Raw genomic sequence first — 16,265 nt, 5'->3', positions numbered from 1 at the left:
GCTAATGGCACCAGCCTATCACCAGAGCACTGTTCAGGATTTAGTCCTCAGAGTAAGGGTTAAAGCATCCTGGGAAATTGGCAGATTAGAAGCGGCTGAATTCCACTCTGGGCAGGTGCACAGTAATTAATGCTTCAAGCACCCAAAACTGAAAACGCAAACTATAAGCCAAATGGGTGCATATGTTTTGATGCCACTACTGAGAAAATCTTGGGACTTAACAATGAAACACAAACCAAGCCAAACACGAGCAGGTGACAGGCTGAGCATGTGTTTGGCATGCATTAAACATAGACTGGATGCGGTCTTCATATTAAGTGGCGCCCTTGGAGACTGCACACATGCAGGGCCCATGCTATATATTCTAGGTCCTAAAATCTAAACAAAAATGTCATGGATAAAACTCTGAAAGGAGAGTATGCCCAGGGGACATAACATGGGTATGCTGCATTCCCTGTCCGTCTCCTGAACCTCTCACCCATTAGAATAGCTTATTGGGTTAAATAAGGCTGCAGTTTATTGATAACTTTACAAGTAAATCTGAGACCAATTCACAATTTATCACAACATTAATGCAACTTTTGTTATAACCTATCTCACCACAGGCCAAACTGTGAGGTGATCCGCCAGCGCCACCAACCAGCTGTACCACCAATGATCTTACCCGGCTTCCAAAGTGGCTCAGCCCTTTACCAACTCCCCCACCGGAGGTCTTCTACCTCCTCAGTCCCTCCTAGCCATGACCCATCAGGGAAAGACCTCCAACATCGCCAGCGAGCCCGCCACCATGTTAACTCTGGCGTTTTAAAAACCCCCTTCCCCCTCACCCAAAATTTTATTCACACAGAACAATATCAATATAAATTGAAACAAAAGTCTATCCAGGCTCGGGTTACCCACCAACTGCGACAAACCAACACAACCAAGACCTTCCAAATCAGAAACCAACACATAGCCAAAAAGCTGGGTGGGAGGGAGGGGGAAGGAAAAAGCCAAGTGAGAAACCGGCCAGAAAAATTTTGAAAATGTACGAGCGGGGAGGGAGGGGATGGAGGCATCCTTATATATATTTCCAAAGCTCCTAACAGGATGGGGGTCCATGTGCCAAAACAACCAGTCAGAGCAATGAATGTCCCAGGCTTGGTTCAAATCAGCGCATGGTCATACTAACTCCCACAGGAAGTTAATTCCATAATACCCTCCCAATTAGGATTTAAATACCCATTGATAATAAGGGAGGCAAAATAGGGGTTCTGGGCAGGGAGGGGGAGGGTCCAGGACCACTACCATGTTAATAATGGCAGTCAGAAGTTTCTTAGCCTGCCTTCTAATTAATTAGAGGCAAGGCCATCATAAAAAAAACATAGTAACATGCACAGCAGAGAACAGAAGATGCTAAACAGCCCATCCAGTTTGTCCAGCTGTCTTCCTCTTTAGTTCTGTAGCTGATCACATACGGTACATTTCATACCTAAACCAACACCAGCTCCCCCACCCAATGTCCTTTTAACCAAACTCTCAGCTCTGTTCCTTTCTCTTCCCTTTACACTTTCCCAAGCTTGTTTTAAATTCCATACACCGCAGGCCACTGCCTCTGCCGGAATCCTATTCCAGGCCTTGTCACATTTTCTTTTGGGTTTAAGAACTTCATCCAGAATCCCAGGCCCCCCTCCCATGTCTTACCCCCGAGCTTTGTAAAATATTCCAAACAGCCACCAGAACTAGTAAGGTTGTTGCCTGAAACTTCCAACCACACCCTATTTATTGCTGTTAGGGTTACAATAACTATGGCTACTCTGTGTAGGTTACCTCAGCCTTCTTGAAGCCAAATGCAGCCTTCCTGCTGATGCTAGGATTGTAAACATTTCATACAGGTTAGCTCGGTCTTCTTGGGTGCCAGACACACTTGTACCATCAATTTATTCCCATTGGCTTGTATTTTCCTCCATTGACCCTCTAAAGTTCCATATGACTAAGCACTCAAGCCCCTTCATCTTTTCTTCTACCCTCCTACCCCCTACCCCCCACCCCCCAGCCCCTTATCACTATGGTCGGCGTCTGTCCCAAACACGTTTATATTATGTCATAGTTTTGGTTGCTACTTTTCCAAGCGGCTATTACCCAATCAGTTAATACATATTTCCTTTAAGTTTCTTCTGAACTTTCCTCCCTGCGGCTTCAGCATCACTGAATTTCTTTTCTATGGAGAATTTCGGCTTCCCATACTGTATTGAACCCAGTGAAATATTTGAATGTTTTGATGGTGTGTCCCATCACTTCTCGTCTCCAGTGAGTGCATTCTGAACATTTTAAGCCACACTTTGTAGGGTTTGAGTTGCAGGCCTTATATTGTTTTCCTAGCCCCTTTCTGACCGCCTTCCATCATCTCAATGTCCTTACAAAGACATGACCTCCAGGACCGAACACGGTGCTCAAGACTGGGGGGTTTAACCTGCGACCTGTACAAGAGCAATACCACTACCTCCTTTTTCTGCTGAGGAGGAGTGGTCAAATGTTTGCCGGCTAAGTTTCCATGCACAAAAGTGTAGAGGTGCAGAAATTGACGGGATTAGTACACGATGGGGGGAAGGAATGAGACTGATGTGCGCTGAACAGGAGAGTGATTTCAGGGTGACCTGATGCTCTTGAGGTAGCAAAAGAGTGTGACAAGGCAGTGATCAGAGCTAGAGGAATAGAAGGGTACATACTGGGCAGAATGAGATATAAAAATGATGCTTTTGATAATGACTCTGCACAAGTTGTTGAGACCTCATTTGGACTATTGTGCCCTAGTTCTGGAGGCCAAACCTCTGAAAGGATATTGATAGGAGAGGCAATCCAGAGAAGAGCTACCAAAATGGCACAGAGTCTGCGTCAAAAGCCTACAAATGAGATAAGATTTAGGGAAAGCAAGGGGAGGAGAGAAGGGGAACAGGACAGAGATATTCAAATACTTCAGGGGGGAATATTCGCTTGCCCACGTAGGAGCCAGGCCCATGGATACTTTTGTATCCACGTACCTTGTAGCTAATTTTAAAAGGGAAACTATCCAAGTCGTTTCCTTTTGAAAATCAGAAGGTATGTGGCTACAAAAGGACCTATGGAGCTTACATTTCAGTGGGCTGAGTACATGTGGGAAGACATGCATCTACATTTGAAAATCAAGTATACACCTGTATTTTCCCTCCCCTGACCACTACTCACCGCCAGGAGAGCTCTTTTTTTTTTTTCCGTGAGTCTAGTGGAACTAGGAGGGCTTATTTACCTTCTACAAGGAGGACGGGGTGATTTTCAACATGTGAAGCTACCTGGGGAGCACCTTGGTTACCTAGCTAGAGCCCGCTGAATATTTTCCTCCAAAGGGGCAAGGACAATGCACAAGAAATGAGCATTTGGCATTGGAAAGGAAAGTTCTTCTAACAAGGAAGGTGGACTCAAGACTACCACTAGCAAATATTTCTTCAAGGAAAGGATGGTAGATACATGCATGAAACAATCTCCAGAGAAGGTGCTGAATGCAAACAGGTGGCAAAAATTCAAGTGAGCATAGTATAAGGTACTGTTCCTTTTCTCCTCTTCCTGTTTTTTCCCTCTCTTCTCTTGTCCCTTCTCTCTTCCTATCTGCTCCCTCTCCCCTCCCCCTGTTTTTTTGTAATTTCCTCCTTCAGTTTTATTGTAAACCGGCATGATGTACCCATGAATGTCGATATATAAAAGCTAATAAATAAATAAGCATAGAGGATCCTCAGTTGTGAAGAAGTGAAAGAAAAGCCAGATGTCCTTGATATCATACCAGATGTAATTTTGGTAGAATGGATGGGCCTTATCTTATCTGCAATTCTATTCTCTATTTCTAAATAAAGCATTTGCTGTATTGATGACCAAAATGGTTATTCCGTGTTTGTGCCCAATTCAGATGTTTCCTCTGCTAAACTATGTTAGATAATATTTAGGTCAGAGGTTATATTTGAGGCATTGTCCATTCCTAAGTAGATTTTTTTTTTTTTTTTTTAGTTTACCTTCAAAGTGGAAGGGGACAGGACATTTAAACATGATTGTTTCCAGCACAAGGTCCTGTGTGTGGATATATTCAGCATGTTCAGCCTGAAACAGTAGAATATAAATAATATGTAAGTTAATAACATAAAATGAAACCACCTGTTGCCACTGTTTTTCATACACTTGTTTCAGCCGAATGGGATGCTATATTATTTTTCTACTATTGTGGCTATAAATGCTATCCCACCCTGCTTGCCCGATTGCCCCCCCCACGACCAACCAAAGTGGAGAGGAGAATGGCCCTGCCAATTCTAGTAAGATCTTCCTAAAATTGTTCGGGAAGGGAAGTGTTAAAGCGAGTGCATTTCCTTGTTGAGGAAATGTGTAATCATAGTAGTGAGCTATTTATAGCCGCTAACACCCTGCACTGTGGGAACTGTTGTGTGCGGCCTCTGACCCACAAGCGGATAACTCGTTACCTCATTCATCACAGCGGCAACAGTACAAACGATAATGCCTTGTCCCCGCTTGAACCGGAAGGCAGCCCTGTGCGGGTGGCGAGAGGCTGGTTGAAGTGCCACGAGACGTTGAGCAAGTTTGACACGTAAACACTAAGGAATACATTTCCAAAAACAGCTTTAAACTGAAGTGTTTTTGCACTGTTGTTGTTATAAGTTATATTTATAAGCAAAAGTGCCCTTTCCTGTCTTAGGCTTCAGTAAAGTGGTGACTGTGTTTAATTTAGATTAAAGCCCAATATTGCCATCAGATCTTGCTACGTCGGCAGCCAATGGCAGATGGTGTACCTAGCTGAACAGAATATTCTGCATTTATATGAAATCCAGCCTACAGGAAAATATCCTTTCCATTCAATCACTTCTTTAAATCATGGCTACGTTGAGTTGGCACAAGATTGATGTTATATCTGTATTTATTTTTTGGCTGCACATTTTTTTCAGCACATTAGCGGTTAGACGTATCAAAGGACAAGAGGGCTTTTTTTTTTTATTATTTGACCAGCAAAGCCATTTACCTCATGATCAATGCTTCATACTAACCAATTACCAAATCTGTGTTATCCCAGTCACCTATGTAAATATGGTAATGTCAGTAAAGTATGGTGGACTGTTTAGGTATTCAGCCCTTATGCACTAAGGGAACTTCATTTACTGTTGCAGTTTTTAACATGGGAAATTTAAGGAGGATAGCATTAAGTGCAGACCGCATGTCGGAGGAAAGTGCACAGTGGACAGGGCAACGTTTACTATTGTGGAGCCTCTTGTGATACTCTTCTTGCAGTAGGAGAGGAATAGAAAGGAAGCAACCCTAAGAATAACAAGAGACATAAAAAGAGAGGGCTTCAGCAAGCAGCACAGCAAGGGAGGCCATGCAGACAGTACAGAGTCGGGCTTCCCAGTCCTGGGACCGCTGATTTGTGCCTTTGACCTTTTCCAGTCTCCGGGCAACCTTCATCTTTTCCTCTATGACATGACAGAAACAATAAAATATACATCAAATGTATAACTAATGCACAAGAAGTACATCTTTTTTTTTCAGAGGAAAGAATGCTCTAGAGCAAGTAAAATCGTGATGTGAGGCTCCAAGTAGGCAGAGACCGAAACAACATCAGAAAATATATCTTCATGGAGAAGGTGGTAGATGCATGAAAGGGACCCCCAGTCGGTGTGCTAGAAACAAAAATGAGTAACAGAAGTCAAGGAAGCATAGGCTAAGCTTAGGAGATCCCTCGTTGTGAAGCGAGGGGAAAGCAAGAGATCAACTGGGGGTCTACACCTTTTGCCAGCAATAAAACTGGGCAGACTTAGGCCGGGTGGTCCTGTTATATTCTGTGACAGGGGGAAGAGGGGGACTGGAAGGATGCAGCATTGCAAACAACCCATCCATCACTCCTTCAAGAGCAGAAAGCGAGAGGTGGAAAGGATAGAAGAAAGGAAAACAAACCTGGCACCACTTCAAACCATAGAGTAGCCAGGTTGGTAACAGCAGGCTACAACTCTTCAGAAACCAACCAGATTAGTGCTGGCAGGCTGATGGTAGCCAAGTACTGCCCAGGAAGGTCACAAGGGCCTAGAAGGCAGAATGTTTGGGCAAAGCCTCATTAATTTTGGTAACTGTTTAGATTATCACAAAGCTTGATCATAAGACATGGGGGTGGGAGCTGGGTGTTTAATTAAGTATCCTTATTTATCCAGGAGGAAGGAAATAAACTGAGTTGAAAAAGGATTGACATCATACAACTGATCAAGGTTCTCCAGCTGAAAGCTGGACTATATCCATAGAATGTGAACAGGAATGACTGGGCAAACAGGAGGGGTCAATTGGGCTTTTTTTTTTTGCCATCATTTACTAAGTTACTAGTCTTGGTTGGATGAGTCAGTATCTTGAATACCATCAGAATTGTTGCTTGCAGACCTTTAACTTCTTGCAGTGGCCTGCCATACCTGTAATGCCCCCAATAACTGTGGCTGTCTCTTTCCATAATTAGCCTTTTGCTGCTGCTCAACTCTTTCTGGACTCTTCCCTTATGAAACGTGTGTAGTTTTCCAGAATGTAGTGAAAACGAAGGTCCATATGCCCCAATGCTTACGTTGATGTCGCAGATCCTGGGTTCAGGATGACGGAGGGTGCTCTCTCCCTTCTTTTCATCCGATCCATTTCCCTTTTTTCCCTGTCTCACTTATCCTCATCCTCTTCTTCCTCTACATCTCCCATCTCTACATACTTGTCTTCTTTCTCCTTCCTCCAGTAGCTTTCCACAACTTTTCAACAGCACTATCCCCAACTAACTTTGACCAGGTTTTTATGCTTGCTCTGAAAGGGCAGTATTTCCCAGGATATGTTACAGCTTATGGTTTGTCAAAATATCACCTAGCTTTATGGACATTTCATGGAGTAACTATGATACTGCTGCACATTAACATAATAAAAATACTGGGGTGAATTTTCAAAACATTCCTCACATAAAAATTAGCATATAGGCACGTAAGTATCATGTAGTCGTATAATCTCTCCACTCAGCACTGTTTGTTACAAGTGGCTAATAAATATTTAAACAAATATATAATCTGTATTTTATAAACAATTGTTATGATCCTGTCCGCGGCTAGGCCGCGAGCAGTCTCTCACCTTTTTCCATCCAGCCAGCTCCCCGATGCTGTCTGTCATCTGACCTTGCGGCCCAGAGGCCGCCCACGTCTTCTTCTTCACATGGCGGGCCATGCCGCTGTGCTCCGCAGCAGATCAGTCAGCGCCACTTCCCACGCAGCCCGGAGGCCACCCTGAAGCATCCCTCTTCGCAGCTGGAGCCGCCGACATTTTCCTTCTTCAGCGCTAGCAGGACCGTTGCCTCCAGTTTCCTCTTCTGTGGCAAGGAGACCTCCCCGGAGCTCCTCTTTGTGGCCCGGAGGCCACCACCGGTGTTCTTCAGTGGCTGGAGCCGCCCCCAGCTTCTCTTCGCGGCAGGTGTCGCCTCCGATGCCTCAAACCTGCTTCCTTCTTCACAGCATGGCTGCTGTCCCTGGTCCTGCCTCCTTAGGCACAGGGCCGCGCTTCTTCTCAAGATTTAAAGGGTCAGTCCTCTGGCTCCTCCTCGTGATGTCATCCTGGGTGTTCTTCTTCAGCCCTACAAAAGGGCTCAGCCTTCAGTTCCTCTTCGCCTTCGCAAGGAGTCAGTCATGGACCTGCCGTTCCAGCTCTTCAGTCCAGGAGTTCCTGATGTCCAGCTCCGCTTCTTTAAGATACTCTGTTCTTTGTGGGAATTCCCTTGTCTTCATTTGTGGTTCCTGATCCTTTGTCTGCATCTTCATTCCATGTTTGGTCTCTCGCCAGATCCTAAGTCCTTGTCTTCAGTTGTCTTCGTCATCCAACCCTCCTGATGTCTTCACTTTCAGATCTTCCTGAAGTCCTCGCCTTCCTATGTCCTGTCCTTCCTGAAATCCATCATCCTGTTGTTCTGCCTCTTGGAGGCTCCTCGCTGCTCTTGGTTGGGTGACCTGGGGGTCCGAAATCCAGATGTCCAGATGTCTTCAGATGTCTCGTTCTCCAGTTCACTCGACACCTCCGAGATGCTCTTGACTGAGTGTCCTGGGGGTTGAAGTCCAGATGTCCTGATGTTCCAGATGTCTTCGTGTCAAGTTGTCCTCATCTTCAGAATCCTTTGACGTCTTCAGTCCTTTTGCTGTCAAGCATTCAGACCCTTTTGGCTCCTTCGTCAAGGAAGCCTTCAGACTCTTTGGCGCCCTCATCAGGGTAGCCTTCCACTCGGATATCCTGGTTCCAAATTTTACCTCCTAGTGGCCTATCCTCTGTCCAACTTCGGTTGACCTTCTGATTCATCTTCCGCGCTGGGTCTGAAGCCGTCGCTTCTTCAGGTTGGCCTGCGTCGATCAAGCCTGGTCCCCAAAGCTCAGTTCAGGATGGATGCTGCTATGAGTCATAGCCGGATACCTTCATACTGAGTTTTAACTCTTCTGTCGTCTTTTCACTTAGCAAGTGTCTTCATCAGTGTCCCTGATGTTCTTCTCTTCAGCCTTGCCTCATCCTTATCCAGTATCATCTGACCTCATCTTCAAGTATCGTCTGATCATCATCTTCTGTCTTCAAGTCTCATCTTGTTCCAGTTCCATCGTCTGCCCTCGACCTCTGTCCATCCTGGCGCATTTGCCGTTCCCACACAACAGGTCCGAAAGGGCTATGGAGTGGCTGGAGGGCTACCCCAGAGACCAGCATTGCATTGTTGGGTCTCTACTGATGCATCAGGTTCAGCGGAGGTCAGGGTCCCTGGTCTTCTGCCTGTCCGCCTGTGCTGGGATATGTCTCACCTACCTCGGCACTTCCACAGAGCTCCTCTCTGCAGTCACATCATGGTCCCAAGGGCACACCACTCTCCCTGAAAGCGGGATTGCTCCCTAGTGCTCCTGTGACAACAATAAAAGCACGTGTGAATTATGTTTCACGTGCATATATACATGCATAGAAAAGGAGCCATCTAGGGGCATTCTGGGGTGGGGACAATAGTTACACACAAAAAGGTGAATTTTAAAAGCTGGACATGTGCCAAAATTTGGAGATGGGCATGCATCTAGCACATGCGTGTGCCCACCCGATTTTATAAGCCACTCACAAGTACCGATGCGCAAATATCTCGCATCGGGAGAAAAAAAGAGCAGAATGTTTTAAAACATGCAAGCAAAAATGAAATTACCAGTTCCTCCACCATTTTGCTCAGTCCTTCTCCAGGTCATCCAGACCTTCCTAGTTCTGCAGTCTGACCTCCCCCCAGGACACCCAGACCTCCATCCCACAATGAACATGTTTATTATCACTTATGTAAGATAATTAGCAGGAGTAAAATTATGGTATGTGAGAAAGTTGCCAAATTTATACATGTAAATCTCTTAAAACAGCAACCTATGGAGGCAATTTTACAAGGAGTAAGCCCTACTTTATTTTTTTGTGTAAAATATACCATTTAGCATTTATTGACATTTCTTGTTCACACCCAGCAGTCTGAGGTGAATTACAAAAGCATTCACATACATAATATAGTTGCAACATAAAAAAAAACAATAATCCAAAAATAAGCAGGCAACAGTAGACACATTCTGCTACTTAAGAAAGAAAAAGGAAAATATTGCTGGCCAGAAAATAAATCATAAATATTTGGAGCTGGTACAGTTGTCATAAAGGTGGACTGCAATTCCTAGATTAAGAGGAACAGGAAATTGACTGCATCATTAACTTTTTTCCCTTGCATTAAAGCTGTTTGCAATTGTATTTTGGCCATTTCTGAGAGAGAGAGAGAGAGACACTGTGTGCACCTATTTAAATCACTATAGGAAGGCAGCCTAATAGGTCGAGGTGAGGTGTTAGGGGTGGTTTAGGGTTTAGGGGTCAGTTTTGCATGTAGCATGAGATGTACGAACAGTACAGTACACCTCGGTGAAGATTTGACATCATTTAGATAGAGTGAGGAAAGTACTATGTTTTCTCACCTTAGCTTGATAGACTCTATAACAGGGTATCATCAAGCTAGGGTGAGAGAACATAGTACAAAATGTCATCTCTGTTAGACTTTCCTCACTCCAAATGATGTCAAATCTTTACCAAGGTGTACTGTGCTGTTTGTACATCTCATGCTACATGCAAAACTGGCCCCTAAACCACCCCCCTAAAACCTCACCTTGACCTATTAGGTGGCCCTCGTATAGAGATTTAAATACTTAACTAAAAAGTAAGGTTTATCACATTGCTTACCATGTGGTGCAGTAACTCCAAAATTTCCCTAATTTTGCCCCTTTTTGATGAATCTAGGAGTAAGAGATATTTGCATGTATATTTTTAAAATAGGAAATGTATGCAAGACCAATGCGTTTAAATACTCACTTTCAATGCATTGCATGTATGTGTGTGCAAGCAAATATACATATGTTGTGGGGTAGAACACTTGTAGTTTATGATACACGCAGCTTATGAAATGCTATTGTAGATTTATGTGCAGCCATATATGCCCATATATGCCGCTGCACGTAGTTTGAAAGTTATCCTCCTGGTGTAATGATTTTTACATCTTATTTGCTTCATATATAACATGATATCAGTCATTTTTTTTCTTTTGCACAATAATTTTGGTAAGCCATCCACAGTAAACCACCAAAATTTTCACACTGTAGTGTATCTACCCTTCATTGTCACATAAATTGTTCACATTTACAAATAATCTGAAAACAAGTATCTATGATATTGATTACTGTCTATGTTGACCATGCAGTCAGCTTGGTAAGGTTTTATAATAACTCCCACGTACTGAAGATAATCTCTGCTATATACAGTAACTGAAAGACCTAGCAAGCTGTGCATCCCAGTCTATAGTGTTTTTGCTTATTTTTAACCATTGCTCCAGCTACAAAATGTATCAGATATTACCTGCTGGTAGACTTTGTAGTTGACTAGCTGATTAATAATGTCTGGCTTGTGAGATGCCTTATAATAGATGTTTTTCTGGAATGGTAAAGAAGGAACCTTTGGCTGACCTTGCCATGCAATATTTCATCTATATGAAGCCTTCCATTAAGGTCCATGATGTGTTACGGGACATTAACCAATTGCTCACCCAAGTGATGAAGCCACTTGGTCCTCCACCACCATTTTACTACTTAGATATTCTGATAGGCAATTTTTGCCCTTTTTTTGATAAAATAAAAATTGTTCCATATGAACCCTTGAATTCTTAGTCAAGATTAATTGTGTACCACACCTTCTTCTTTTATATCTGATGTTTGATGGTGTGGTTATCCGCCTTCTGTTTTGTGTACATTTCAATCCTTTACAAACTCTATTCCGCCTTTAATTTCCTTTGGATCTTAGAAATATAGTTTTACTGTTGGCAAGAGCATAATTTCTATTTGGCTAAATATATCATATTTCTCATTGCTTTACCCTGTCAAACTTGAATTTAGAAAGGTTTATCAAAGTTCATATAAGAACATAAATGCCATACTGGGTCAGACCAAGGGTTCATCAAGCCCAGTATCCTATTTCCAAAAGAGGCTAATCCAAGTCACAAGTACCTGGCAACATTAAATAGATCCCATGCTACTAATGCTGGCAGCAAGCGGTAGCTATTCCCTATTGATTAATAGCAGTTTATGGATTTTTCCTCTAGGAGTTTATCCAAACCTTTTTTAAACCCAGTTACACTAACTGCTGTAACCACATCCTCTGTCAATTAATTCCAGAGCTTAACTTTGTGCTGAGTGAAAAAGAATTTTCTTTGATTTGTTTTAAATGTGCTACTTGCTCACTTCATGGAGTGCCCCCTTCTCCTCCTATTATCTAACAGACAGGTCGATACAGTTATGCCGCGTTAGAAAGAGTGTGGCAGTGCCAGGCGCACCCTCGTTCCCCGCACGCACAGTTCTCTTCACCTACCGCTCGATACTCTCTTCAAATTGCATGCAAATGCATGCCGCGTCTGCGAAGCGTTATGCGAAGGTTAGGCCCGCGCAACCCATTTTACTGTATAGAGCGCCTATACAGTATCCTGGGTGCGCGGGCCTAACGCTTCACGGCCACGCTGGTATCTGTCATTTCAAATGACATTTGAAATGACAGGTACCAGGAAGTGGACAGTTATGTTCTCCGATGCTCGGCAAACTTTCTCCCAGCCCACGCTCACCTGCCCTGGCCGCGTCCGGTCTCCGGTGCAGCCCCAGTCCTGTCCCCTCCTCCCGAAGCAAAAAAATCAAAACCGAAAAAGTAGCAAGAGAGCGAGGGGAGAGACGGGCAATCCTAGGCTCGGGCCTGCTAGTCCCTTCTCCTCTCCTCCCGAAGCAGGGCGCGAAAAGCAGCCTTGCTACGGGAGGAGGGGGGGGCAGTTTAAAGCGACGAAGCAACTTACTTTTGCAGCCCCCCCCCCCCCCGGACATTGGCAACGACCGCGGCTCCAGCCTCCAGCTGTCAGACAGACACATCGCATGTGGGAAAGCGGCCCCTATGCATGCAATTGGCTGCTCAAGATGTGATGTCACGACGTTTGGCGTCACGGCATGTGACGTCACGTCTTGAGCAGCGAATTGCACGCATAGGGGCCGCTTTCCCACGTGCGATGCGTCTGTCTGACAGCTGGAGGCTGGAGCCGCGGTCGTCGCCGATGTCCGGATGGGGGGGCTGCGGCGCAAGGAGAGGAGGAGAGAAGACGCAACTTACTCCAGCCAGCCCCCACTTCGGCAGCCCCCCTACGGCGGAGACGGCAGTGTAAAGCGAGACGGACCTTCGGCGGAGACGGCACTGTAAAGCGAGACAGACCGCGGCGCAAGGAGAGGAGGAGAGAGAAGACGCAACTTACTCCAGCCAGCCCTCCTCCGGACAGCGGCTCCTCTGCCTCCCAGCTGCCGGCGAAGATAGACGCCCGAACGTGTAGGCCCCTCGTGCAATTTGACTTCAAGGCGTGACGTCGCATGCCGTGACGCCAAACGTCGTGACGTCACGCCTTGAGGTCAAATTGCACGAGGGGCCTACCCGTTCGGGCGTCTATCTTCGCCGGCAGCTGGGAGGCAAAGGAGCCGCTGTCCGGAGGAGGGCTGGCTGGAGTAAGTTGCGTCTTCTCTCTCCTCCTTTCCTTGCGCCGCGGTCCGTCTCGCTTTACAGTGCCGTCTCCGCCGAAGGTCCGTCTCGCTTTACACTGCCGTCTCCGCCGAAGGGGGGCTGCCGAAGTGGGGCCGCATTGGATTTTTTTTTTTCGCTTTTTTTTTTTGCTTCGGGAGGAGGGAGAGGATTGGGGCTACCCCGGAGACTGGCACCCATGGACGCGGCCAGGGCAGGTGAGCGGGGGCTGGGGGAAAGTTTGCCGCTTACCCTTACTCCTGCCTCTATCGCAGGGGTAGGGGTAGGCGGTAAACTAACAGGTTAAACGCGCGGCAAATCAGCAAGGAAAAAAAAGCGATAGTCGGAGCGCGCGTCACAGTATCCGAGGGGAATAGCTAATTCCTTCATTATACAGCTAATTCCTTCATTTACATATCATATACATGCTGGGTGAGGAAAGGGTTATGCGTCTGTTTTAAGAAGCGCTAAGGACGCGTGAAACTGGAGACTGTATCGCTGGATCGCCTTACACGTCCAAATTGTGCGCTCACAGCACGTTACAGACGGGAAATCTTCAACCGCACGTTACAGTATCGATCTGAGAGTAAATAACCGATTTACATTAATTCGTTCAACTCCTTTCAATAGTAATACTTGGTAGCCAATGTTCTTGTCTTCGATGATATTGAAGAACTAGGAAATGAAGAGACCAATTTCAAAGGATTTAGGATTTTTAACCTTGGGAGGTACGCTTCTGAATTGGCCCTTTTGAAAATTGACTAGTTTCACTAGTTTATCCGGCTATCTAGTCAAGTTGCTGAATATGGACCTTGTTTTAACTCTGAATTGTTGTAACTCAAGACATCCTAAATCAAGGACTTCCTGTAACTGCAGATAGCAGAGTAAAGTACATTGTGATGGCATGATCCAAGAAGAAACCTCCCTGGTTAGATTGTCCTGTAGGTGTCTCCATGATCCCCCCCACCCCCCAGGGGCTTTGTATAGAAGCTAGGAGCAATCTCTTCCCCACACAAAATAGTTGTGGAGCAGCTTGTAACACAAATGAGAGAGTATCCGCTTTTCTTCTAAAAGATTCACTCCCCCTAACTGCATCACTTTGTATTATCCATATATGGGCAGGAGTGACATTACCAATTCTTTTAAAGGTGCAGCTTCCCATTCACATTTTCATGTGAACCAGAAAATAGAATCCAAAGGCCAATGCAGGGAGAGGTTAAGTGTCATCCAGTAGGGGTTAAGCATAGACCGTGTGGGAGCAGCGTCACGCTTATGTAAAGTGCTTCTTCATTCTGAGCTTCAGTTTTCCCCATCTAATATTTTTATTGCTCTGGCTAGGTCTTATCCTTGGGCATTTTCATCTTTTAAAAAAGCGGAAACTGAAATTAGATGGAATAAAGCTTGCACACATCATCTGCAAGGCCCCACATTACTCCTGGCCCTGTCAGACATTGCTATGGATTACCAAGGTAGGTATGTTGTGAGGTGTTGAAAATTGGTGCCCACGCTATTAATTTTTATTCTGAAGCAGCTAACATCTGCATACGAATACCACAGCACAGAAGACAAGTCTATGAGGTCTCCTTTCAAATGGCTTTGTAGCTGTATTGGCATATAACACATTGATTCCATTCTTCTGTTGTCACAAAACACAGAAGTTGCTAAGCATCTCTCTCTCCTTCCTTGTATTAACAGGAATATCGCCAACAGAAACTACTACCTTTGCCGCAGTGAAAAAACAACTTGTTTTTTGTTGTCATTTCTTGGGTTGTGCCAGCCTCAGCGGGTGAAAGGCTCCTATTCTTTTATCCAAGTGCATGTGCTGTTCTTGATGCCAAATCATTTCCTTCTCCCAAAGTATGAAACAATTAACCATTGCATTTGCCTCAGATTCTGTTAGCTCCACTGCTCTGCTGAACAGAAGCTGCCGCTGAAGGTCATTCTAAGACGGGCCTTCTGCAAACTGTTCCCATGACCCCCCTCTAGCCAGTTGGCTTCCTGGGATAGCCATAATGAATGCATCGGAGACCCGCTGGGCGGGGGGGCAATTTTCAAAGTGTGATCATTGGTGCGAAGTCTGTGCACATACTTCTTGTCCGCACTCTTTTCCCCAATTTCCAAAGGGAGAGCACAGGAGGGCTTTCACTTTGAAAATCACGGTGGGTGCAAGGCAGCCGTGGTCACGTGTAGCTGCGCTTCGTGGGGATTAGGATTTTCCTTGAAAAGTAGGCGCACAGATCAAAAAAATGCTATCTGTAGGCATATGTTTCCTTCTCCTGACCTAAGAGTGCACCCTGGAACAGTGCGGAGGGATTTAACCTGCATACATCAGCTGTCAGAAACCTGCCCTGCCCTTGATGCGATTAAAACACTTTTTACTCATGGATATCGCTTTTTGAAGATTTCCCTCTATATGCAAATGCCATTTCATGCATGCTCATTCTGGATTTCCTGGCAACTTGGAAGGAGGGGGTGGAGGGGCACCAGGGCAAGTGTGGGAAGCCCTGATCTAGGATTAAGCCTTTCCCAGAAGCACAAACCAAACATCTTCCCACCAAGCTCCATGACCCTAGCAAATATGCAGCTGCAGTTAGCTCTTTTCTTTACTTCCTTCTCGTCCCTTTCTATTTTCTGGTTTCTTACGCTCCCTGGATTGATATCTTCTCTCTATCTACTGTGCTCCTTCTAACAGATTAAAAAAAAAAACTGCAGGATTAGGAGCAGATTTATGGCCTGGGCAAAAAAAAAAATAAAATAAATCCTGTGAAAATAAACCCTGGAAATTAAAATAGAAAAAAAACTGAAGCAGTTGCAAAAATTAAAACAGAGCCATCAAAATGTGTGTTATTAAGATGAAGTAGTGCAAGGATTTTTCACATAAAGACTTGGAACAGAGAAGGAATTCCTGAAAGCTTTTTGCAATTTGTTGCTTTAGGAACTCCTAAACATGTTTTTTTTTTCTCAGATATTTTTATGTTTCATCCCCTTACGCTTGCTACTTAAAGGCTATTACATGCACATCTGTAAAATGATTTATTTATTTTACAAACATTTAAGACAAATTATGGCACAGATAGTAAAAGAATTGAATTTCAATTTGTTCAGTTCAACAAAATAATCAAGATCCTGATTATTATTCATGA

At 44.7% G+C, this 16,265-nt stretch overlaps 1 protein-coding gene across 3 annotated transcripts in view; it reads left to right on the top strand.

Moving 5' to 3' along the window:
* TET2 (tet methylcytosine dioxygenase 2) overlaps positions 1–16,265 on the top strand; it is a 206,544-nt gene that overhangs the window by 27,527 nt on the left and 162,752 nt on the right. Inside the window, exon 2 of one of the 3 annotated variants that reach the window (XM_029596956.1) lies at positions 4,015–4,130. The exons of the other annotated variants lie outside the window; for them this stretch is intronic. The gene's annotated coding sequence lies outside the window, so the exon portion shown is untranslated. The remainder of the gene's footprint in view (positions 1–4,014; positions 4,131–16,265) is intronic. 3 annotated transcript variants of the gene reach the window in all.

This window comes from Rhinatrema bivittatum, chromosome 1 (assembly GCF_901001135.1).
Source record: "Rhinatrema bivittatum chromosome 1, aRhiBiv1.1, whole genome shotgun sequence".
In the NCBI taxonomy this organism is placed as follows: domain Eukaryota; kingdom Metazoa; phylum Chordata; class Amphibia; order Gymnophiona; family Rhinatrematidae; genus Rhinatrema; species Rhinatrema bivittatum.
The sequence above is the reverse complement of the archived record's forward strand: the minus strand, read 5'-3'. Positions and strand labels throughout refer to the sequence as shown.